Genomic DNA, 26,108 nt, shown 5'->3' with positions numbered 1-26,108 from the left:
AGTTTACTTTAGAGAACTGAAGTTAGTTAATGCTATTGCTAGATAGAGACTAGTCCTTCCATTGTCCTTCAGTGAAATAGTGGTGGATGGATAATAGGTTTACTTAGTATTAGTTCATATTTTTTTTACAGTCTGCGTGACTCCTCCTCTGTCACTGAATGCTTCTTACTCCAGTCCTCCATAGAACCTTTTTGTAGTTTGTTTAGTAAGTGGTAGGTTTAGCAATAGCATTGTCAGTCAGTAGCAGAACAACATATGACACAACCAACCAACAGTTTGGTGTATGCACAAATTTATGCCTGTGTCCTCCATCTCTTCTATGCATTTTTGCTGGCAAAAATAAAATGGAAATGCAGACTTACTGAACAATTGGCCCGTCTGGAATAGGTGGTGTAGGTCAGGTGGTACTGGCTTCGTTAGTATTCTGCAATCAGAATGATTATGGAAGATTTGATTAGTGTTCATATAAGTAGACGGTCCGTGAATCCTGCAAGCCAGTCGTCGTTTAGACAGGTCAATTTTATTGCAATTGTTGTTTCCTAAAATGTTTGAGCGTTTTTTTTAATGATTTGTTTCACAGCACTCAATGTTTCTATCTTTCTTTATTATTTCTTACATGATCAGCACCCAGGGGCAAAAAGACAGGGTCCGAGTCGGCAGGACAACCACCAGAGGAGCGCTCCTGTACCGAGGATCCTGCTGCTGGCCCCAGTAAGTCCTACAGTGCTTATATTATTAACAATTATATTTCCCTAACTCTTAACACACTTTATTTTTTCCGAACTATTAATTATGCTTCCTCCTAATTCAATTTATAACAAAAGCTTCTTTGATCTTCATTATCTGTTTTCCAAATTTTGGGTATCCCTGCCTTTCAGTTCCTTCAAACTGCCTCTGCTATGAGTCTCTGTACTACAATTAGATTGTCTGTAGCTAAGCTTGCCCTGTTGGCCACTCTTTAGTTAAGGTTTTCTTTTGAATAAAGCTGTGATTGAACAATAGCTGTAGCCACTGGGTCCACCCCTGTCCTTTGGGTTGTCCTCTTTAATCTCTAGGCTTTGACAATTCCCACCAACAAAATGTGCAACCAGATGTTTGTCTAGTATTTGTTGTTAGGGTACTGTTGTGGGTATTCTGCAGAGCAACATACAGAACTATGCACAAGAAAATAGGATGCTGGTGATGGGAGGTTGGACCTTACTTACACCTCAGTCAGAGAACTCAGAACCCACAATTCACTGACCGACTAGCTATAGGGTCTCAGTCATTAGTTATCATAATGTCCGGACCCCCACACACAGATACCCAATGATTTTATTACACAACCCAGAACATAACACCCTTTCGCTTACTCACTTGTGTAAGTCCACTACACCACAGACACTCCAAATATACCACAGAGTCTGTGTGCAAGTTCAAAAGTTTTATTTTTTTCAAATAATGACAAGCTTTGTAAGTTGTTCCATGAAATTACATCCAGCTCCAAAATGCAAAATAAAGAAGATTAAAAGTAGACATTTGTACAACTAGTGCATGATAGACATCTGTGTGAATTGTGGGAGACCCCTCACTGTTGAACGTATACTGGTTACATGCATCTTTCGTAAGCTCTGCAAATCTCTGGTTTGTAGAAGGCAATCTTCTCATCTGCCTATTATGAGAAAAATGGGGCACGTTAGACAGTATAAAATAATACAATTATGTAAGCTTTTTGCAATCATGCCAAAAGTGTAACATTATAGCTAAGCAATAGGGACTAACCGTACTCCATAAAAAAAAGTGCCTTGTTTTTCAACCTCTTCACTTGTATGCAACACTCATGCAGCATCAATGGTGTCTTACTGCGCATCAAGCTGCGAGGTAAAATGCGCTAAAGAGTAGACATGAATCTAAAATGGTTACATGGCTCAGGCTAACTTTCCAAAGACTACAGTAGGAGTAGAGATGAGAGGACCCTAGGGACCATATATAATACTACTAATGTCTGTCTACTGACTCTACTGTAGTACGAAATTTGGACTAGTGATGATTTATGTTGTACTTTAACTGTTTTTTCAATCTGCCTGCCTGGTGAAAACGAGTAAAATAGGGGGAGGTGTACAGGCATCTAAAAAGGTGTACTTGTTTTTATAGGTGCACTACCAGTACCAACCACCAGTGCCAACGGGGCGAGCGGCGATTCCAATTCTGCCATCCAGGAGGGGGCAGGAGATGCGGCACCTGCAGTAGCACCAGTGGGGGAGGAAACAGCAGTGATGGGCGGTGATAAGTTATATTCATTACTTATTGGCATTACTAGCTGGAAGGGGAACACTTCACTCACTGTACTGTGAGACATATTAAGTGTGTATGAACTTGAAGTTGTACTGAACAATATACAATGGGTGAAGAAGAGAAGACACCCTTCACTTAGCATTACCAATGCATTAGCAATAGCATTACCAGCGTGAGTTGAGTAAACAAAGGCCTCTTCTATCACACTCCAACTCAGCTGTGAAAGTTATGGATCAGATGACCTTGATGGATGTGTTGAACAAAAAGGGAAAGAACTAGGGTGGAAGGAGGAAGGACAAAAGAGGTGTAGTAGTTGTGTAGCAAATAAGAGTATAAAGAGACTCTCGCTTATAGAGGACAAAGCCACTTTTTCCCACAGGCGTCACGCTTGGATGACTCTGTGTACATATAAATTACCCAGGTTACAGGCATACTTTGGACTGGGGTACTGCAGGAATTCAAAGAAGCCTTTTTAAAACATAGGCTAGGAATTCTACCAGCTATACCACATCTACAACCATGGTTGAGGAGGAACTGTGGGACAACATGCATGTTGTGCGGTGTAGGGAACATTGAACATTTGCTATGCACCTGCTTGAAGTTGAAAGAGGAAAGAGTAGCTCTTCTAAAACGTCTTTTAATGAACACAGAATACGCACACGCAGACAAGCAGTCTTTGCATGTTTCGACCCAGGATTTCTGTCACTAAATGGGAAGCTGGTGAAATTCCTGAAATTAGTGGTGCTGAAATTAACAAGCCAAGATGTCGGCCCAGACAAGATATAATGAACTATGGACATCTGCCAAACCCTATTTTTCTACTAACATATCTATTAATAATCATGATTTCTCTTTTTAAGACTTTTTATTGATGAAATATGCACTCAAATGTATTTTTGTAACGGTTTTAATTAATCAGAAACAATACATTTTTACTACTATTACTACGACTAGCAGAAAAGGATACTTTGGAAGCAGCATGCAGGTGGCTGATAGGAATCAGATGCATGGGTTGTTGAAGGATGGGTGGAAGGTGAAAGAAGATGCCTGCCTGGGTGGGCGACACAATATGGGTCGATAGCGGATAGCAAGAATCATCAGCGGTGTTTGTGTCAAACCCAAAGCCAAGGCAAGGAAGGAAGGAGTGGACGCATGGGTGGTTTTTGGTGAAAGTGAAACCAGCTAAGGTTTGTTAAGCGATACCTTTAAACAAAAGAATGATAGACATTTACTTTTAATGGATGGATGCCCCCTGGATGGATTGAATTCATCATAGGTGGAGACTGTCACTGGATGCAGACGAGTCTTACTTTGAAGATAATGTAAAGGAAAGTGCCCCAGAGTAGCAAAGTAGAGGGTCATCATATATTATATAAAAGTAGGATTTCATTTCAGAATACAGTTGATGATTCAGTAGTTTGCAAGCACATCATATATATTATCAAGCTCCTTCCTCTGAATCCAAGGACCACTTCCTACCTATGTTAATTTTTTTTCAATTTTTATATATATGTTTACTTACCAGTAATTCTCCACAATCCATAGTTTGCCCCCCACCCTGCCCCTCTCCACGTCACCGCCCGCCAGCACTCCCACCTCTATGTCGTTCCATATAAGTAATGATCATTGGATCATAAGTATATTATATATATTATTAATCTGCCTTTTTGTAGTCGCCAGACGCCAGGGCACAGTGAAAGTGAAATTGAGCAATTGCCCTTCATGTAACAGAGAGAGTATGGCCAGTGCCACCCGTAATCGAAAAATATACGAGCTTCCCCACCTGCAGCTTAGTTAATAAAAGTAACAGGTGTCTGCGTATTGACTCGTATGTTGGTGTTGGACGCAAGCTTAGCTGACTGAGTTGGCTTGCCGGCTACAGCCTACAACAAGGTTATCTAATTTATATAAACTAGAGAGAAGAAAAAGACTGGTGTTCTTCTGTGTACTGGAGTCCATCCATAGTACTAGGGCAAGTATAATGCCGGAAATGAACTCCAACAAATGTTAGAGGCCGGGGAAGCAGGAGGATAGATACTTAAAGTAACCACAAATGTTATGTACTGCGCTTGCTAGTGCTACTGTGCTACTATGTGTTGAATTCATTTTGTGTTACTGTTTTGCTAAGAGTTTTGGTTACAATTCTGTTTCTTTCTTTATAGATACTCCTTCCCAAAAACCAATAAGTAAGGGTTGGCAGCCAGGGCCCGGCAACGGAAACTGTAGGCCATTCGCCTGTGGGCTCAGGCCGAGGAGGAGGAGGAGGCGGCGGCGGCAGCTGCGGCTGCCTCTTCCAATGCCCCGGGCCCCAGCCAGGCCCCACCTGCAGGAGTATGGCACCACGGTCAGGCAGCTGCCCACCCCGCCAATTGTCAACAGCTGCCAACCCCCCACATGGATGCAAATGTAGGTGCAGTGCGTTTCACCAGCAACTTCTCCTCCAGATGGCACAGCTGGAGGACCAATTAGAGGAGCACATCAAAATCCTGGTGGACAAACACCTTAAAGCCCGCCGATTATAGATGGACCCTGTTAATTTGCCCATTTTTTATTATTTTTGTTGGTGGGTGGAAATTGGGTGTTGGGGTTTCTCTTCTTTTTGGGACATTCGTTGGACTTGGACATTGGTTGGGGGTTAGGGAGAGGGCTGGGTGAGGTGTGTGATAGGCTATTTTTGTAAAGAAAAAAAATGGTATTTATTTATACTTACACATACGATGTTAATGTTTTGTGGTGGGGTTACTGTTTCACGAATTAATGTACGTCACAAGGTTTACTTGCAGATGCAGGGCAGCAGCCAGTGTATGATTTAAATAATCTACCAATTTTGTAACATACACACAGATAGATGTGGTACCCCTCACTCAGTTATATTTGTCCTACTAGTACTAACAGTACTACCAGTCCCTCATCCTACTCCATTATACCTCCCAGCAAACTTATCTAATCTGTAATTGATGAGGATTAAGTTTGGCACAGCAATGGCTGCATGGTTTCCCAAGAGAATGGAGAAGATGCCATGGTTGTGGTGGTAGTAGTAGACACTGGCACTAGCATTTGCACAAAAAAAAAGAGAGTCATTTGCCTGAGAGAGACTGTGGGAGTAGTAGAAAAGTACAGTCCATAAGAAGACTGCCAAACAAACAATATTGCAACTGCTGAACTAAAAGAAACAAAGGTGTCGGGGACTGCCTAGTACAAGAAACTAAGAAGTTAAACTGTAGTTGTGTTGAAGGAGTCACTTAAACACAATCCTAATGCGTAAACTTTAATGCTGTGAATCCAATCAATGCTGGCAATTAATTAAGATTTTTTCAGTGGGTCCCTTTGGAAAATTCATTGGCTTGTACATACACTGAGCATGGGTGGTCAAGCAGAAGAAGATCCTCGCCCTGCCTCGTAGACATTTAATTAGTGTCGCTTTCACCACATCTGCCCCAGCAAGCGTGTGATCAATTGTTGGTGTAGATTTAATATAGTCACATCACAACTCAATATAAAACTACACAGCCCGGGGCAAGAGGGTTAGGGTTTGATGAATGGATGGCAAGGGGGGTTTGGGGAAAGGTTTGACAAAGAAAAACAGTACGCATGGAGACAACAAAAGCAAAACAATGAAGACGATGATGATCCACTATCCAATAAATCTATAAACTAAAGGTAGAAAAGGAAATGCATGCATAAGGAAGATAACTTGAAGGTTAATGAGTAGTATTTAACTACTACTACACAGTTCGACAGTACAAGGAAGTAGTATTATATGAAATTTGCCTTGGCTGTATGCCCTCAGAGAAACCCTAATTACCTGCTGTACCGGGTTGAAAGTTAGCAAAGAAAATTAAAAAATAGTTGTAGGGAACAACTAGCAAACAAAGTCACACAGTCTTAAAATGAATGAAGAGACAAAAGGAATCAAATTATTAAAAATCCGAAAATGATACTAAAGTTACTGTATTATCCAGCTCCAAACGTGTAGTTGTATCTCATCATTCATCTTGGTTCTCCCTTCCATGGACACTCTGAACATCATTCTTGGGTGCCACTGGCTGGCTGATGAGGATTGGTAAGGTAAGTGTGAGTTGTTGCTCCAAGTATAATAGCACTGGGTAAAAGGCCGGCCTGTAAGTGTTGATGGAAAAACAAAAGGGGTAAATAAATGAATGAAAAAAAACATCAATTACGGTGTAGTGCAACAAGACAAGACTCTTGAGCTAGAAGACTTTCAGACTGAGGCAGCTTGGATACATTGTGTCTACTCTACTAGTTACACAGCATTAATCTACAAGAACAACAAGATAGGAGCCAGCACAGAACAGGCCCACAGCACCAGGCCGTGACCCAAACTCCATTTACCTTAATTTTTGACGGAGCCAGACAAAAGGCATACACAGCAACCTAGCATTTTCCAAATGAAGTGACTAAATCAATGTGCCACTGTCAGTCATCATCATACCACTATTCGACTCCACCACTGCACAGCCATGTAGCCTAGATCTGCTGTGGGTCTTGTTGATTGGTTGTGTTTACCTTTTATTCCACTTCCTGAAACGTATTCCATTAATCATCTCAGATCCAACTGACTGACTGCGTGCAAAGATAGTATGGTCATCATCTTCATCATCATCAGGTGTGGTACGTGTACGTGTTGTCCAACAGACCAACAGCAACTCAGTCTGTAGTGAGTGACTCCGATTAAGTAAGTCCAGACTGCACCTGCAGTAGTAGGAGTACAATTGGTTAATATTAACCCCTTGTATGCTGATGACGATACCAAGCCGTCATGCACTACAGTGCTTGTGTGCTGATGACGGCTTGGTATCGTCATGGCCCGCCCATGTTCATTTGTTTACCGCACAGGGGCAGAAACGGGCCAGCAGTGAAGGGGTTAAACAACATAGAAACATTGAATATCACTTGAGTCACTTTTACTTTGTTATTATTTAAACTCCTAGTATAGTTTTACTTCATGCACATTTGGTCAGAGTCAGCAAGCATCCAATGCAATGCATGGCATCAATTCAGTAATCATATACCTGTCTTGCTCTTCTCTTTGGCTGTCAGATCAGAGATGCCGAGCCTTCTGAAAGTGATGACGAGTTTACTTTAGTTTTGGATGCCTGCTCAAGTTCTGACAGTGAAGAGTTGTGTATGCCTGCAGACAGAGGTGGTAGCCTTAAGACAGTGATGAGTTTCGGATTGGAAACAAAACAGAAGATGGCTATAGTCATGTATGTTGCACTTGTTATGGAGGGACAGTTAGAGGCTACATTATTGTACTATTCTCCATCACTATCCAATGCCTGGCAAGATGGAAATGTATTTAGGGCGAGTCAGGAAGATGGAGCAGGACTCTGAAGAGTGGAGTGGACAGTTAAAGGCACAGACGTGCAACTCCAATAGGTAAATAAAAATAAGAGACGGTGGTGATGGATTTATTGTGGTTTTATTGGAACCAGAAAGACAGATATACACACAAATAAAGGAAGGGCGAAAGTAGCAATTTGAAAGCCTAGGTGTCAGGGAAGAGGAGCTTGTCCTCAAACCCTGGTGGTTTGGACAGAAGTAGGTCATGTAACCCACTACTTATGTCTTCAGAGTCGCTCTCCTCTTCCTGCTGTGTTTCTGGTATTTTGTAGTCCGGTGGTAAGAAGTGCTGATTCATTTTGATAATGGTTAACCTCTCCACGCTTTTGGGCGAGAGACTGGCTCTTTTCACAGTTACAAAGGCACCAGCAGAACTGAAAACACGCTCAGAAGAGACACGTGCGACAGGGCAAGCCAGATACTTTATCGTAAGCCTGCTGAGCACTGGCCATTGGCTTCTTTTCCCATACCAATACACCAATGGACTTTGCTCCATGAACACCTCTGTTGTGTCATCCAGATAGGCCTGGACCATCCGCTCAATGTGCAGTGTTGCTCCAATTTGAATGGCCTCTTTTGACTTTGCACCAGCAACGACTTACCCATCCCTTTCTGTAGAAACCAAGCAGCTATTTTTTTGCTGTGTCTGATGAATCAGATCCTGTTGGTGCTGTTGTTGATGTTATTGGTAGTGTTGGTGACTGCTGGGAAGCAAACGCACTGCTCTCTTGCTCTGAAGAAGAACTTGACTCTAGAATCTGCCCTGTAGTACTTGCACTGTCCTGGGCTGGCACTGGCAGGCCTCTAATTGAGAGGCGTTTGTTTTCTAAATCAGTGGCTTCCTCAGCTATTAAAGTTTTGTACTGTTCAGAAATAATTTGTACTGTGGAACCAAAATTGTGGCAGCAATGTAATGGCGATGTGACACAATCTTATTTTGAATCCTTGTATTGTCAGATAAGCGGACGGATAAGGCGTTCGCCAAATAACATGCGCCTACTTTGTCTTCCACACCTTCGTATGTTTCAGACACCTCCTTCAGCTCTTTCTCTAGCATGTACAACAATGGGATAGCTTGGCCCATAGTACAGTCCCCCATGCTGACTGCACATGTGAAGACTTCAAAAGGAAGTAGCATCTCTGTCAGGCATTTAATGAGGTCCCATTGCCACATCTCAACGGTCATGGCTTTCACAGTAGGATCCCCTAATCTTCTTGTCATGACATAAGCATAAAGTGGTATGTACTGCTCAAACAGACAATCAAGCATGTAATAAGTTGAGTTCCAACGTGTTGGCACCTCCTGGATACATGCTTTGACTGGCATTTTATGCTCACGTTGAATGACCCTTAGCTGCTTCTGGGCTTTAAAGGAATGGTTGAAATGTGTGCATATTCTTCTGCAGGTGGTCAGTAAGTTGCTGACTTTGCTTTCATTTTTCAGAAAGTCTTCAACAACAATGGTAATGCAGTGTGCCAAACACGGGACCCTGAAATAGCCACCATCTTTCATGGCCCTAACTACATTACTGCCATTGTCCGTGGCAACAAAACCAATGTTAAGCCCTCTTGGTCGCAGCCATTCAAAGACCTTGCTGTTGAATTCAGCCAAAATGTTTGCAGCAGTATGAGATTTCTCCATAGCAAACATGGCTACAGTTGCATGTCTAAGAGTCTCATTAAAAATATCAACAGTATCAATGCCTGCAGATAGCTTGTCTCTAACACCTGAAAAAGAGATCCAGTGTGCAGTGATGCACATGTAATCAGTGGCTTGTCAACTGGTCCACATGTCTGTTGTCAGGTGGATACTATGAACATCACTCTGATGTAAGGCTTTTCCAAACAATTCCAGCACGTCGTCATGTAGTGCTGGAACAGGAACTCTGTCAAAATAGTAGCGGCTGGTAACCTTCCATTTTGGGCAGATGGTTGACACAAATTCCAGAAAACCCACCCCTTCAACAAAAGAAAAAGGGAGAAGGTCCAGTGCTAACATTTTAGCAAGCTTAGCATTGTACAAACGTGCTATTGGGTGGATGTGTTCGTACTTTCCCTCCTGCCTAGTAAACATGCTAAGAATGGTACGCTGCATGGTATTTCTTTCGGTTCGGCTCAACGCAATATTTTGCATTGCAGACTTTGCAGTACTCCTTGGTGTCTCCGGCTAAATTTTACTCTTGTGCCACTGAGATGTTGCTGAAGCGGAGGATATGGGCTGTACCACTGCAGTGCTGGGGACAGGACTACTTTTTGTACCACTACCAGATAGAATGTCTCCCTCTTCTTCTTCTTCCTGTTCGACCGTGAGTGGACCTTGTACTAGTTTATCCCCACCAACATCAATGATTCCAGTTTTTATGCTACAAAGGTGGTCCTCCCACTTGATTGCGTGGTGTTTTTTTAAATGAGTCATTTGGCCTCCGGTACTATAGTTTGTACCAATCTTACCACGACTAACAGCGGAATGACAAATGGAACATATACCAATGTTCTCCTCCTTTACGCTAACCGTAAAGAAGTCCCACACTGGGGAGCTTAACTTTTGTCTCCTGCTAGAGTTGCCACTTCCAATGCCGGATGAACTGGAGGGTGTGTGTGGAATTTGACTATGTGGCTGCGCAGTAGTACCACTATGTACTTCTGCAGAGGTGGTGCTCGTGCTGGATGTAGGACGCTGCCGGTCCTTTGCTAATGTAAATATGGAAGCTGGAGGTCGTGTTGGTGTTGCCTGTGTTGGAGGTATGCGTGCTACATCCTACTAGTCGCAGCCACTCTGGATAGGGTAAAAATGTTGGTCTCCATGTCCTCAGAGTCAGGAGTGATGCTTGTGATGACTGGGTCAGACTTATCATCATCATTATCCTGCTGTTCTACATCGACCTCCATAAGTGTAAGGCTTTCTGGAACCTCCCTTTTCCCTAGCCTGCACTTGGGATGTGTCTCCCTCTCATGCTCAGGTTGTTGTGGCTCCCAAGTGAGATCTAGATCATCAGAAGGGATGCTTGGCAAAGAACTCGATGGATTAACCCTCCTTTTCCTTGGTGGGGATTTGGAAGACAATAGATCTCCTGCATGAGTGGCTTCTTCTTTTTCTTGCTGTGCATGAGGTTCAATTTCCTGAACTTCCCCTACTTCGGGAGGAACAACCACTACTATTGCGGGCAGTGGTTGCAGTTGTTGTTGTTGTTCACCGCTTATCTGCTGTTTTTCCCTCATTCGTTGATTTTGTACTACATTGAGATAGCGATAGGTTTAGGTCAGGCTCAGCATCACTGCTTTCCACCGTTAGGTTGGCTACCTCCTCCACACTCATCTGCTTGGGCCTGGGTTGGTGGGTTGTGCCCACTGACGCGGAGGTGCTGGCCCACTTTTTGGTTTCCCAAAAAAGGTTTTGGGGTCAACACCAGACTTAAGTGTCACTTCCTTCTTCTGTTCTTCCTTCTTCTTCTCAGCAACTTTCTTGGTCTTGGAGGACCTGGTTCCTGCTTTCTTTGGGCCCATCTTCTTCAGATGTCAGCAGAACTCAGTTGCACAAGTTGCAGAGATGTCTGGTCAGGTCACACCACACATCACGTACAACAGAAGGACGTCCGTCTGGCAGTACATGGGCGATGAATGATGACAGACACCTCCTCCTCAGTCTTTTGTGCATCTACAAGCAAAGAAGGCAGAAGAACATCAGTCAAATGCGGAATTTGTTGAGCTTTAATTTTAATTACTAGTAGTGTTAGTACACTCAGTAAGAGTAAGAATAGCAAATAACTAAAATACAAATGTGGAACTTGTTTATCCTTAATTTGTGCATCATGTCGGATGGATGCAGCATCAGTGACCTTCAGCAGATAGCAATGGGGATGGAAACAGTAAGCCAACAGGAACAATGGAAAGACACACAGGCCTATGAGGCAAAAACAACACAGCACACTACTACTACCCCCACCACGGCACCCAGCCACATGGTCACTCATGACAGGCACATGGGTAAAGCCCAGAAAACAATAACCTCAAGCAGGCCGATATCCCTATATGACCAGACAAAGGAGGATGTCTGTTACACATCACAAAATTATGATTAAAATTCAACAGACAACATAGAAACAGCTACATCAAGCACCCCCAATGACTACCTCTGGGACTCTAGGCCTACTGGCAGAATAGGCCAAAAGTTTGGAGGCCTATGGCAAAAGCACAGTGCAAGGTCACACAAAAATGGCTGCCACCACATGGCCTGGCCACCCACAACAACATGAAAAGAAAGAGAAGACAGAAAATACATGCCTATGGCAATAGGATAATGCTTGGCTTCACAAAATGGCTGCCACCCACATGGTCAGCCACCTTCAAACAACAAAGTACATACAAAGGACAGGAACAGGAAGTTGAGGTCTCTGGGGAACTTCCTTCCTCTTATTAAAAAAAAGATGAACAGAAAATTGACTCCATGCTCCCAAAACTACAACTGAATAACAACCTGAGGAGTTTTTTTAGCAAAATGAACAAAATCATCATTTTCAAGAAGGTTTTATGCAACTCGAGACATATTGCTGGCGAGATTGCAAATTCTCAAAAACTACACAGGGTCGTGGCTCAGAAAACCAGCAAGGCTAAGCCAAATCAGATAAAGGAACAACACAATTGCCAGTACTGGACAATATTATGAATATTTGCACTGACCTGAACGTAAATAAAACATAGAGGTCCATAAACTGATTATGTCACTAGTTTATTCGTCACTTTAGTCACTAGTGGAGTAATTTTTTTCAATACTTCCGTTTTTTTAAATTTGCATATGTACAGATATAATACATTTAAACAAAGTGAATACAAAATACAATATACAAATATACATATTTACATCACATCCAACTCTCAAACTCATACATCCGCAGTCATACAAAATGAAGAAGAAAGGTGCACTTAGAACCTAAATGTCAATAATAAATTCTCAAAACATGTCACTGATACCAATTTTTTCTTTAACCCAATTATTTTTGCGAATAACGAAAGTGCTTTTTTTCAAGTGATCAGAAGTTCATATCACTAAAAGTCGGTATTTTCAATTGACATAAAGGAAAATAAACATGTTTCTTCTTCATTTTGTATGACTGCGGATGTATGAGTTTGAGAGTTGGATGTGATGTAAATATGTATATTTGTATATTGTATTTTGTATTCACTTTGTTTAAATGTATTATATCTGTACATATGCAAATTTAAAAAAACGGAAGTATTGAAAAAAATTACTCCACTAGTGACTAAAGTGACGAATAAACTAGTGACATAATCAGTTTATGGACCTCTATGTTTTATTTACGTTCAGGTCAGTGCAAATATTCATAATATTGTCCAGTACTGGCAATTGAGATTGCAAATTCAGCGTGTTCGGCAGCGCGAACTGTACAAAAAGTCGTTATCGCGTGCCCGAGTACGCAAATTGAGCGCGCGAAGAAGACAAAAACTGTAAGGTCGCGTTGTCGCACTGTGCAAAGTTATCAAAACTACACGAGCTGAATTGCTAGGGTTACTTACAGGTAGAAAAAGCCATATTATTTACACACACCCAAAACATGAAATTCCACACCAAAAACCACATTTTGCAAATCAATCCAAAGCCATCCATGCCATACATCATGTTACAAATTAAACAAACACCACAAAAACAGTTGATTAACTTTCATGCACCCATGATGACTCGAGTAGTACCTCTGGGCCTACTGCCAGAGTAGGCCACAAGGTTGTAGGCCTATGGCAAAAGCACAGAGGCTGGTCACACTAAATGGCTGCCACCACATGGCCAGGCTACCCCCAGAAAGAACTCAAGCAGGCCTACACTAACTATATGAACTCCTAGCATTACCTATTGGCTGAAAAGCCAATATTTAATTAACACACAAACAAAAACTGAAATTCCACTCCAAAAACACAGTTTGCAATTGAATCCAATGCCATCCATGATGTTTAAAAACTTGAAATTCAACGGACACCACAGAAACATGGTTAGACCCATGGGTACCTCTAGGCCTACTGGATGAAATTTCAAAGAAATACAACTTGGCCTCTCATGAAAGTACAGGCCTCCCTCAACAATAATTTTTAACAAGGATTGAAAAGCCCAGAAACTGTGGGTAAAAAAAGCCCAAATCAAACAAACATGTGCACCAAAACTTACTTGTAAAAGAAAATTTCGAATCCAAAAGTCCTCAATAAATCCAATCAAATGATATGATGCAGCAGACGTACACAAAAAGTGATCCTTCCAGCTCCGAAATCCAAATGAAAGTGAACAGCACATGGACAAAGCACTGGGAGGAGCCTGCTGGACAGTAACAGGACGTTGGAGACTCGGGCACTTCCTTACTCTTGAAAAAAAGAGTAGAAAAAAAAGAGGACTCCTTCAACAAAAGACTACAGCCAAATCACACAGAAACCCGGTAAGTCGTTACCCGCACGCGTGAACGCTATTGAGCGCGTGAGGAAGAAAACAACTACGCTACACGTTCACTGCGAAGCACGAAGTTGCCGCTACTTCGCAAACTCCTCGAGCGGAGCGTAGTTCACTGCCCAGGGTTACTATCAATTACATATCCTTTTTACAGCTCCTATACAAGGCAATTGCTGGGAACTGTGATGTTACCACTGTTAAGAATACATTTTGTTGTCAAAAGCGGTGAAACAACAAATACTGAGCCTGCATTCCACCGTTGCTTTCATATGCTTTCAGTCTGCCCTACAACACCTCTTCTCATTTCTTTGGTTTTCCCATGAGAACAGCCCTGGAAGGAGATTCTAGAAGGAATGGTATGAGTTATTTTCCAATTGTAACCTGGTAAGAATAAAGAAGGGGATGTTTTTCACCGGATTTCTGAGCGACATCATAAACAAAGTTTACTATCGCTTTCAGCGACGTCTCTCAAAACCACATTGATCGCCTTTTTTTGTATCCTTAAAAATACCAACAAAACATCCTGACAGATAGGGCAATAAATGGTCTTCAAGATAACATTTGATTTGTGTGTGTAGCTGTCAGGAATCATTCAGTCAGTTCTCTATACAAGACAGGACATTTCCGCTCCAAGAAGACATCCAGGGTTGTGGTGAAACCTAGGATGGTGAGCTTCTGGGTAAATGTGAATTAGTTGGGGAATTCAAGATGGTCGCCGCTATTGCCGTGGTGACATAGCGGCGACGTTCTACTCTCCAGTATCTTGAAGAGCAAGAGCGCAGAGAACTGCGCACTTCAAAATAGACTTTACCGTGAGTGGCAGTCATTCAAGGCGCTCACAGGAATTTCGAGTTTCAGTGTTTTCTGTGAGAATAATTCATAGTCCCGTTCCCGAATATTTTAGTTCAGAGTCGAAGTTGGGTGTAAGCTTTAAGAACCAAGACTGAGAAAGGTTCTCGTCTTTCGACGTTTCAGTGAAGAAAAGACCGTTGAGAGCAGGTTGCGCTTTGACAGTAATTCTAGCAAGAGTCTGAGGAGTTCTTGTGTGAGAAGGACTTTCTGGACTTTTCCTGAGGAGATTTATCCTCAACTTGGCAGTTCCATCTCTTCAGCGTAAACAAGGCTGCGAACGTCGGTGACAGCAAGCCGTCATCCACCAGAGGACCAAGTAAGACCTTTCCAATCTCCTTGGAAGACATTTTAGTTTTCCCCAGAGCTCCCCCATTGCGCTGCCCCTTCTCTTCCCTCCCTCTCTCTCCTCCCTGGTTCCTTTTTGCGCGCATCTTCCAAGTGTTCAAGACTGTCTCCAAGAACTGCATGACCAATTCCAAGTACTTGTGAACAGACTCCCACTTGAAAGCAACGTTATCATTGAAGAAGGTAGGCGAGGGAATACTGGGTTTAGTGTCAGGGAGCATTTCCTCAAATTCAGTTACTAACGGGGTGTTCTCCTTTTTTCAGTATTGTCCACTCCTTCATGGTAACCACTCGCAACCACATACAGAGAGGGGCAAGGCTCTAAAGACAACTGGTAGGATAAACTGGATTTGAGTATTATATGTCCTGGAAGCATAGTTGGAGTTTCTGCATTGTCTTTCTCTCTTTCCTCTGTGCATTAGGAACCCAAGTGCAGTCCTGACCACCAATAGAATATAGAAGGACTAGTGGGTGCCAGTTGTCGTTGGAGTGTCTCTCTTTTCTGTCCACTTCCCCTTTCCCTGTCTCTGGTGCCGTTGCTCGTGAAGCGGCGTCACTGGGGATAGGGCATTGGGAGCCAGCATCAGTTCTGCCTCTGCGAAGAATCTGGGACCTGACAGTTTGAAGTGCCCAAGTGGTTCACTCGCCAGGCAGAATGGTTGAAGAGTTTAGTCTAAAGTCCCTTGGGGAAATGTTAGCAGGGATTCAGAGAGAGATTGGAGCTGTGAGGGAGGAAAATAAAAATTTGAAACAAGAGTTAGTAGTTTCTCGTCAGGAAACCTTGCTGTTGTCCCGGAAAGTAGATGGGTTGGCAATGAGTAATCCCGCAGGGCCCTCCCCAAGTTCTAGCAAGGGTACCACAGAATCTGATACCAGAACGGTAGCACAAGCTATTCATTCTGTTTCTCCCTTAATTCCTTTAATGGCTCCGGAGCGATTTCATGGGGACCCTCAAAAGGCCCAGTTGTTTCTGACCCAATGTTCATTACATTTTATGTGTCGTCCTACCCTCTTCCCTGATGCCCAGTCTAGAGTGGCGTTTGTTTTGTCATATCTGGGTGGGGACGCTGCAAATTGGGCAATGCCTTTGGTAACACGAGATGATCCCTTCCTGCATGATTTTGATCGATTCAAAACGGAGTTTCTCCGCATTTTTGATAGAAGGAGGATATCTCAGGCCACTGATAATGAATTGCTTGAGCTCAGACAGGGGTCAGGAGATTTGATTACATATTTGGCACAGTTTAACAAACTCATTGTCGAAACTCAATGGCCTGAGGAGAAGAGAGCAGCTTTGTTTTACCGAGGACTTCGGGATGAACTGAAGGATTCCCTAGCTCAGATACCTAATCGGCCAACTGAGCTTTCGGCCTTGGTTGATTTGGTGTTGGAGCTGGATTTTCGTAGTGTGGAAAGGAAGGGTGAAAAGAAAAGAGATTTTCGAGTCAGCATTCCACGCTTTGATAGAATGAAGACTGAAGGGTCTAAGAGTGTCAGTGACGTCGAACCAATGCAGATTGGAGTAGTTCGTGGACCCCTGAGTAAGGAAGAGAAAGAACAGAGAAGATTGAAGAGATTGTGTTTGTGTGGTGGAATGCCGGGGAATTTTGTTAAAGAATGCACAAAACGACCTAAGATTCAGATGAAGGGAAACGCCATGAACCATCAGTAGAAGGGGTCGCTCTGATGGCGGAAGTTGAGCAGACGATCCCAGAAGGCCATTCGCTTTCGAACACGTTGCAGACTCTGATGCCTCATCTTATCTTGCAGTTGACATTAAAGTTTCGAGGTCAAGAATTTCCTGGAGTGGCAGTAATGCTAGACTCAGGGGCTACGGGCAATTTATGCGACATCAAGTATGTAGAGCGAATGGGCATACAGTCCATCAGGAAAACTAAAAGTGAACCAGTGAGAGCGGTGGATGGAACCAACCTGTCTTCAGGCCCAATCACTTGTCACACCGAACCTGTGGAACTTTATCAAGCAGATGGTCATCACGAGCAGGTGCAATTTAATCTGATTGACGCGCCGCAGTTTCAGTTGATTTTAGGCTTACCATGGCTTGCCTTGCACAATCCAACAATTGATTGGGAGAATCGGACGGTGAAGATGCAATCAGATTTTTGTCAAGAACATTGCTATAGTCAGGACCCGCCGAAGCTCATTCCGACTCAGTCACAATTACTTTCGCATGGGGGGCAGACGATTAGTGTGATTACGTCTGTGGAAATTCCAGCGAAATACCAAGAATACAAGGAAGTCTTTAATGAGCGGGAAGCTGAAGTATTACCTCCACACCGCTCTTATGATTGTACTATCGATTTGGAGCCGGGAGCGGTGCTTCCTTGTAGCAGAATCTATGCTCTTACTGAAAAAGAGAACCAATATTTGAAGGAATATCTGGATCGTTATTTGGCAAATGGATTCATTCGACCCTACCAATCCCCTGTATCCTCACCATTGTTTTTTATTCCTAAGAAGGAAGAGGGAACCTTAAGAACCTGTATTGACTATAGATTTTAAACCGAGCCACCATCAAAAATCAATATCCTTTGCCTTTAATTTCGGTCCTGTTGGATCAGATCAAAGATGCTCAGATCTTTACTAAGCTGGATTTGCGTGGGGCCTACCATCTGGTGCGGATGAAGGAGGGACACAAATGGAAGACTGCATTCCGAACGAAGTTCGGTTTGTTCGAATATTGCGTGATGCCCTTCGCCCTTTGCAATGCCCCTGCTGTGTTCCAGCATTTTATTAACGATGTTATGGGAGATCTGATTGACAAGATTGCTGTAATCTATTTAGATGACATTTTGATTTTCTCTAAAGACCCTCAAGAACATCCAGAACATGTGAAAACTGTCTGTGCTGCATCATCTACAAACTCATCATCTATTTGTAAAATTGGAAAAATGTACATTCAGTTCCAATCGAGTGGAGTTTTTAGGATTTGTGCTATCTCCACAGGGAGTGATGATGGATCCGGGAAAAGTACGAGCTGTTGAGGATTGGCCGTCGCCCAAGGATGTGAAGAAGAGTTTCACGTCCGCTCCACTTTTACGTCATGCTGATCCAGCTGAACCTTTCTTTGTGGAAGCAGATGCTTCGGATCAGGCGATTGGAGGGGTCTTATCGCAGAGACATCCAGATACAGGACAACTGCATCCCGTAGCTTTTCGATCACGAAAACTGAATGCGGCGGAAATCAACTACACGATTGCTGAAAAAGAGCTTTTGGCAGTGAAGGATGCCTTCGAAGACTGGAGACATTATCTTTTGGGAGCTCGACATAAAGTAACCGTGTTCACGGATCACAAGAACCTGCAATTCTTGAAAACGGCAAAGACCTTAACCCCCCGGCAGCTACGTTGGTCTCTCTATTTTTCTGACTTTGATTTTGTTATTACTTATCGACCAGGCAGCAAGAATGGGAAGGCAGATGCATTGTCGAGAATTGATAATGTAGAAACGCAGCATTTGGTGGAGGTTCAACCAATTATTCCGGAGGCTCAAGTTATCTGCACAGTCACCTTGGATGGGTTTCAAGAAGAAGTCAAGAAAATTCTGTCTACGGAAGAAATCAAGGCTTGGGTAGCTCAAGATCCAGAACGCAAGTGTCACCAACAATTGCCATACTATCAAGAAGCGTTATATCTCCCAACCTTGTCCTTACAAGAAAAGGCCTTGAGGATGTGCCATGATCAACCATTAGCTGGACATAAGGGCATTATGAAAACTCTAGATCTGGTTCAGCGTTATTTTTGGTGGCCTGAGCTGTCTGCCTCTGTCAAGCAGTATGTGTTGTCTTGTGATTTATGTGCCCGAAGTAAAGCTACACGACAAGTTCCGCAGGGTATGTTGCAACCCTTACCAACTCCTCCCTGTCCGTGGCATACTGTATCCATGGACCTTATTGTAGATCTGCCCCTTAGCAAAGGGTTTAACACCATTTTGGTTTTTGTGGATACCTTCTCCAAGATGTGTTATTTTGTTCCCCTGACTGGACTCCCTTCTGCAAAAGAGTTGGCGAGATTATTTGGGGAATACGTAGTGAGGTTACATGGAGTTCCCAAGATAGTAATTTCTGATCGGGGGCTCAATTTGTTTCTCACTTCTGGAAGGCTTTTCTTCATGGGTTAGGGGTTGAGCCTAGGTATTCTACAAGTTATCATCCAGAGACTGACGGTCAAACTGAGCGTCAAAATCAGGAACTTGAACAATATTTAAGACTGTTTCTTATGGATCAGGGAGGAGATTGGGCTGATCAGTTGTGGATGGCTGAGTTCGCATGTAATAATGCGAAAAGTGCATCTACAGGCTATTCTCCTTTCTATGTCAATTATGGTAGACATTCTAACCCTTTTTGTGTTCAGGAGGAATTGGGGGTGCCAGCAGCAGGGGAGTTGTTGAAAGATATCTCTTCCCTTCACAAATCTGCAGAAGAGAATTTGATTCAGGCTAAGGTGAAGTACAAGCAATATGCAGATCGACACCGTAAACCAGCTCCAGAGTATCAGGCAGGTGGCAGGGTGTGGTTGTCCACTAAGCATTTGCATCTCAAGGGGAATAGGAAGTTTCAGCCTCGGTTTGTGGGTCCATACTTAATTGAGGAGGTTCTGGGTCCAGTCACTGTGAAATTAAAGCTTCCTCCTACCATGAAGATCCATCCCGTCTTCCATGTTTCCTTGTTGAAGAAGACTTCCCCTCAGGTTAGAATAGAGAAGCCTCCTCCTCCACTTCTTATTCAGGGACATTCTGAATATGAGGTTAAAGGTATTCTGGACTTCAAGATCCGTTCCAATAAGTTGTTTTATCTTATTGATTGGAAAGGATATGGTCCGGAAGATCGCTCCTGGGAAAGAGCTGAAGACGTTCCTGCTTCTCAGCTAGTCAAACGCTTTCATTCTCAGTTTCCATCCAAGCCAGGACCGCTGTCTCGGTCTTTGAGAGGGGGTACTGTCAGGAATCATTCAGTCAGTTCTCTATACAACACAGGACATTTCCGCTCCAAGAAGACATCCAGGGTTGTGGTGAAACCTAGGATGGTGAGCTTCTGGGTAAATGTGAATTAGTTGGGGAATTCAAGATGGTCGCCGCTATTGCCGTGGTGACATAGCGGTGACGTTCTAGTTTCCAGTATCTTGAAGAGCGAGAGCGCAGAGAACTGCACACTTCAAAATAGACTTTACCGTGAGTGGCCGTCATTCAAGGCGCTCACAGGAATTTCGAGTTTCAGTGTTTTCTGTGAGAATAATTCATAGTCCCGTTCCCGAATATCTTAGTTCAGAGTCGAAGTTGGGTGTAAGCTTTAAGAACCAAGACTGAGAAAGGTTCTCGTCTTTCGACGTTTCAGTGAAGAAAAGACCGTCGAGAGCAGGTTGCGCTTTGACAGTAATTATAGCAAGAGTCTGAGGAGTTCTTGTCTGAGAAGGACTTTCTGGACTTTTCCTGAGGAGATTTATCCTCAACTTGGCAGTTCCATCTCTTCAGCGTAAACAAGGCTGCGAACGTTGGTGACAGCAAGCCGTCATCCACCAGAGGACCAAGTAAGACCTTTCCAATCTCCTTGGAAGACATTTTAGTTTTCCCCAGAGCTCCCCCATTGCGCTGCCCCTTCTCTTCCCTCCCTCTCTCTCCTCCCTGGTTCCTTTTTGCGCGCATCTTCCAAGTGTTCAAGACTGTCTCCATGAACTGCATGACCAATTCCAAATACTTGTGAACAGACTCCCACTTGAAAGCAACGTTATCATTGAAGAAGGTAGGCGAGGGAATACTGGGTTTAGTGTCAGGGAACATTTCCTCAAATTCAGTTACTAACGGGGTGTTCTCCTTTTTTCAGTATTGTCCACTCCTTCATGGTAACCACTCGCAACCACATACAGAGAGGGGCAAGGCTCTAAAGACAACTGGTAGGATAAACTGGATTTGAGTATTATATGTCCTGGAAGCGTAGTTGGAGTTTCTGCATTGTCTTTCTCTCTTTCCTCTGTGCATTAGGAACCCAAGTGCAGTCCTGACCACCAATAGAATATAGAAGGACTAGTGGGTGCCAGTTGTCGTTGGAGTGTCTCTCTTTTCTGTCCACTTCCCCTTTCCCTGTCTCTGGTGCCGTTGCTCGTGAAGCGGCGTCACTGGGGATAGGGCATTGGGAGCCAGCATCAGTTCTGCCTCTGCGAAGAATCTGGGACCTGACAGTAGCTGACCCTCCCTCCCCTCCCCCCCAGACACACACACATGAACCAGATGCACTCTAGAACTGATACATTTGTAAATTAATGTTATACTTCCTGTCTGTTACATGATCTAGTGCTATGAACAGGTCATTTGTTTTTTAATTTAACAGCACCTCTCTCAGGCCACTGAAAGCCTTGTATCTTATGTAAGAACTGGGGCCCTATTTTACGAAATATTATTGCAAGGCAGTGTAGCAACTAAAACTACTGTGCTGTTTTGTGTGATAGAGAGTGAGGACAATAGAGCCATAGCTCCTAAGATGGCACTGTTTTCCTCTCTCCCTTGCTGGCTTTAGGCTGCTATGCACCAATACACACACCCTTGTGCCATAGTGCAAGGGTGTTTGCGTTCTGTAAGGAATAGTTTTTGTATTGGAAGTGGATTCTACCTGTACAATAACTATGCTTTAACACTTTCCCTGGTTTGTGTGTGTGCTGTACAAGATGCATTCATGCAAGGTTGAAAAACCAAAAAGAACTAAAAACATTTCTCTTTGTTACACCTGCCTCGAGGATATGTAAGATTTTGGCATACATCCCTCTCTAGGAATGTTTGTAAGTAGAGATTTGCATCAGAACTCTCAAGTGCCACCCAAGAAATGCCCCCTAGATGCAAAATAATGTAAAACAGACAATAGTTTGTGTTTCTTTGGGAAAGTATCCAACTCAAATCCTAATTTGCATTGGATAGCAAATCCCAGATTAACACTTGGCATCAGGTTTGCAGTGCAAAGGTGACGCAAACCCTACACAAAGCATTAATAAATCTGATCCTGGAATTCTGGGTCCTTGCAGGTAATCTGAGCTCGACAGCATATGATAGAATGTAAGCATGCTGCAGTGTGCAGCATAAGCTCTGTGTAGTTCAGAGCATGTTTTAAATAGGTACAAATGATCCAGGTTTGTAGTTATAGGTTTGGCACACAGTGTTGGTTCTGTTTATCTCAAGCAACAGCACACTGAACAATATGTCAAACAACTTGATGCAGGTGACCTGGGCTTTCACCTTGGCAAATGCATTTTCTCAGCTGACCCTCCCTCCCCTCCCCCCCCAGACACACACACATGAACCAGATGCACTCTAGAACTGATACATAAAGGTTGTGTCTGAGGAGCAGCATAGGAAGGACACTTAAAAGAAAAATTATTTCAAACCAGTTAGAAATGCCCAGGCAGTGGACTCAAAAGTAGCACCCACTAACTCACTTGTTCCAGTTACTAATTTTATATGACCAAGGAAGGGTGATCCTCAACAGCCAAGACACAGGTGTTCCAGGAGACTGTGGGTCACAGAGGGGTTGGATAAGCTGGTGCTCAATGTAAATGTAAATGTACATGTATTTATATAGCGCAAATCACCAACCCGGTATCTAAGCGCTTGCTTAGGGAACCCATCCTGGTATTCCCCTGTGAGATAACCCCAGCAGGGTATCCACAAGGTCAAAGCCAGGCATCCCACGGCGAGGGGCCGTTGTGGAGATTAAGCAAGCTATTGCCCAGAGTCGCAGAGTGTGAACCCATGAATCGAGTAGGCACCAGAGCGAGAATTGTCGAGTCTGTGGACAATTTAGGACTCAAGACCCCGCCGAGCCGGGAATTGAACCCTGGTCCCGGGCTGACCTCTGCTTCCAGGTCTGCCTCATCTAACCAGTGAGCCACACTTCTCCACTCAATGTATAGTGGCCTTGGATCGATGGAGTCTGAGATGTGAGCCATGCACAGGTTGATCTTGGGGTGGGACAACTGCGCACAGGCTGGTCTGTTCAGAAGGCAAGGGCAAGCACAGGTCTTGCTCTCTAGTGAATATGGCTCATGTCGCAGGCAGTTTGATCTTGCACACTGGCTAACATTCAGCTGATACTTCTTTGTTGGCACAGTGGCTCGGGTCATGCCTCAGCTTCTCTTCTGGTGCAGTGGTTCAGCTCACACAAAAACTTATTTTCTGACTCAGTGCCTCAAGTCAAGCCACCAAGGATCAGAGCCCTAACTGGGCTCTGGTGATCTTTGGTCTCACCTCACAGTACTTGCCAGGAACCATAGAGGAAAGATTCCTGCTCATTAAGACCGGAGCATCAAGATCACTCTCCATTGTCTTCCTATTCTGTTAGACCTCTCTGCACTGGAGCATGCTGCACCTCACTCCTCCTGTACAGCCACTCCGCCTACAGAGTTAGCAGGCTCCATCCCTCTTTCAGCAGGCAGCTTAGCTTCTAGACACTAGAAAACAGGTGAACAGCTCTTACACCTAGCTATTAGGCAGATACCAGATCTGATAGCACAGCATTTCTCTGTGGAATACACCCTTCCTTGGTCATATAAAATTAGTAACTGGAACGAGTACTCACTACAGAGGCACAAATAGGTGAATTTCTAATGAAGTGTTCACTCACTTCATTGTCTGGGTCTCCTCTCTCTAGTTTCAGGAATATTAGCAATACACTTCCACTGTCTCAAAAACAACCTCACCTCCATCATGTGCAGCAAGTCCAGATTCTGGCATTTAAACTAGATCCTGGAGAGCTAGATTAATGTTGCTCACTTACACCATGCATGGCCATACAGGCCATTTACAGAAAAAAAGAGAAGGGGAGCTAGGATTTGTGTAATCAAAAAGAAGCAGAACTTTACACGAATGGACCAGTAGGCCTCCACACTTGTGACACTGATAAAAAGATCTGATCACAACCATAGATTCACAAAATATGGGAACACAGTACATTGCCACCACCACTCTACGTGCTAAACCCATTAAAGGCATCAAGTGACAACCGTCACTTGACCCTACCCGCACAGCTGTTGGCAAACCTCCATCTGCCCAAATGAATCAACTATGTTTTTGTACTCTAATATTACATTTAATACACTGGGTATCTTTATTACACCAATTATCAACAATTCATACTCATTCTATTACAATGAACATCATGAATTTGTCAAATGCCCTAAACTGAACAAAAACACTCCTTTCTAGGTAAATCAAAACTGCTTTTTTGAAAAACGATGTTGCTGTTGCTTGGGAATCCCTGTTTTCCAATCCCAATGCATTTCTGGAGTAAATCCCTTCTTCAGGGGAACTTCTTGCTATAGAAATGACTCTGCGAGTTCGAAGGGCAACAACGAATATTTTTTTAACCACGCTTTGAACTTTAACTCAGCGAAATCGCTGCAATGTTGTGGACTCCGTACCCTCTTTTTCCTAGTGCACTGAGTTTCACTGTGCCCCGTTCAAAAAATGGCCGGCGCTTCACTACTGCTTTCAAATCTGAAAAATAACTCCAGTCAGGAAGAATCCTGTTACTCCTCTTTCACATGTGCCGATGTACGACAAACTTCTTTCTGAACTCGTCGCGCTCAACCATATGAACATGATGCTCATTGTAATAGAATGAGTATGAATTGTTGATAATTTGTGTACATACGTTACCCAGTGTATTAAATGTTTTATTAGAGTACAAAAACATAGTTGATTAATTTGGGCAGATGGAGGTTTGCCAACAGCTGTGCGGGTAGGGTCAAGTGACCGTTGTCACTTGATGGTTTTTATCTACTGTTGAATTTGGAGGGTAGCTTCCTCCTTCCCACCAAGCACGCCCCTATAACAATTGATGAAACAGGTAACCAGTTTAAATAGTTTAGATAGGTGTGCACTGTACACATCCTCATTATTCAAACCCATTACAGGGCCATCAGTTCACTCTTGGTTCAATGAGAGTACACTTTGTGTGCTTTTACAGGGCACAGGATCTCACTCATATCATGGCACAGGCCCTGGTATCTGCGCACACACTGGGTTATCGTTAAACTAGGGCCAAAATCAGACATACCAGATCAACTCAGTAGGGCACTCAGGACAAGGGAACATCAGTGTCAAACAGGAAGCAAGAGAAATTCCATCCATGGGAAATTTCCTGCGCCACCATGCAATGGAAATTCCTGCCCAACAGGGACAAAGCTGGATTTGGCAACTGTCAAGATTGCTTGCAGGTCAGATAGATATTATGCCTTTCCTCAATAAAAGGCTTTACCTTTGGACCTAGTCACTTTTTGGTTCTCAAAATCCTCCAGCAATGCAGGACTGGAAGCTGTATCTGAGCAGTATTCAAAGTAGCCTTAATGAGATGTCCAATTGAACCCATTTACAGTGCAGGAAAAAGCTACGTTTTCTTGCTTGTTTTCTAGCTTGACTGGGATGCGACTTCCCTTGACATGCCTCAGCTCCTTGTGCAGTTCCATAAGATGTAAAAAAATGTCTCGCCTTTCTACAACTGCAGAAAAAGTTAATTTCAAAGTTTATCAGGGCAGCGTTATAGGCATTAGAATTCACTCTGGCCTGGGCAAGACTCCAAAAGTGCTCTTAAAGTCATGAGTTCTTCTGCAATTGGTGACACTGGATTCAGAAAACTGGATGCTAACCATTTGACCCCTGGAGAGCTGTTCCATTCCCCGGATGCTATCAGGAATCAGGAGCCTTCAGGAGACTTTCCCTAGCATTGCTTTCTTCTCCCTGTGGAGTCCTCCCAGTTCTTAAAATATTGTGAGGAGGTGGGGGTAATGTGCAAGTCTTATCCAGTGTACCCGCCAATGACTGGAGAAAT

This window comes from Lissotriton vulgaris, chromosome 4_1 (genome assembly GCF_964263255.1).
Source record: "Lissotriton vulgaris chromosome 4_1, aLisVul1.2, whole genome shotgun sequence".
Taxonomy (NCBI): domain Eukaryota; kingdom Metazoa; phylum Chordata; class Amphibia; order Caudata; family Salamandridae; genus Lissotriton; species Lissotriton vulgaris.
The sequence above is the reverse complement of the archived record's forward strand: the minus strand, read 5'-3'. Positions refer to the sequence as shown.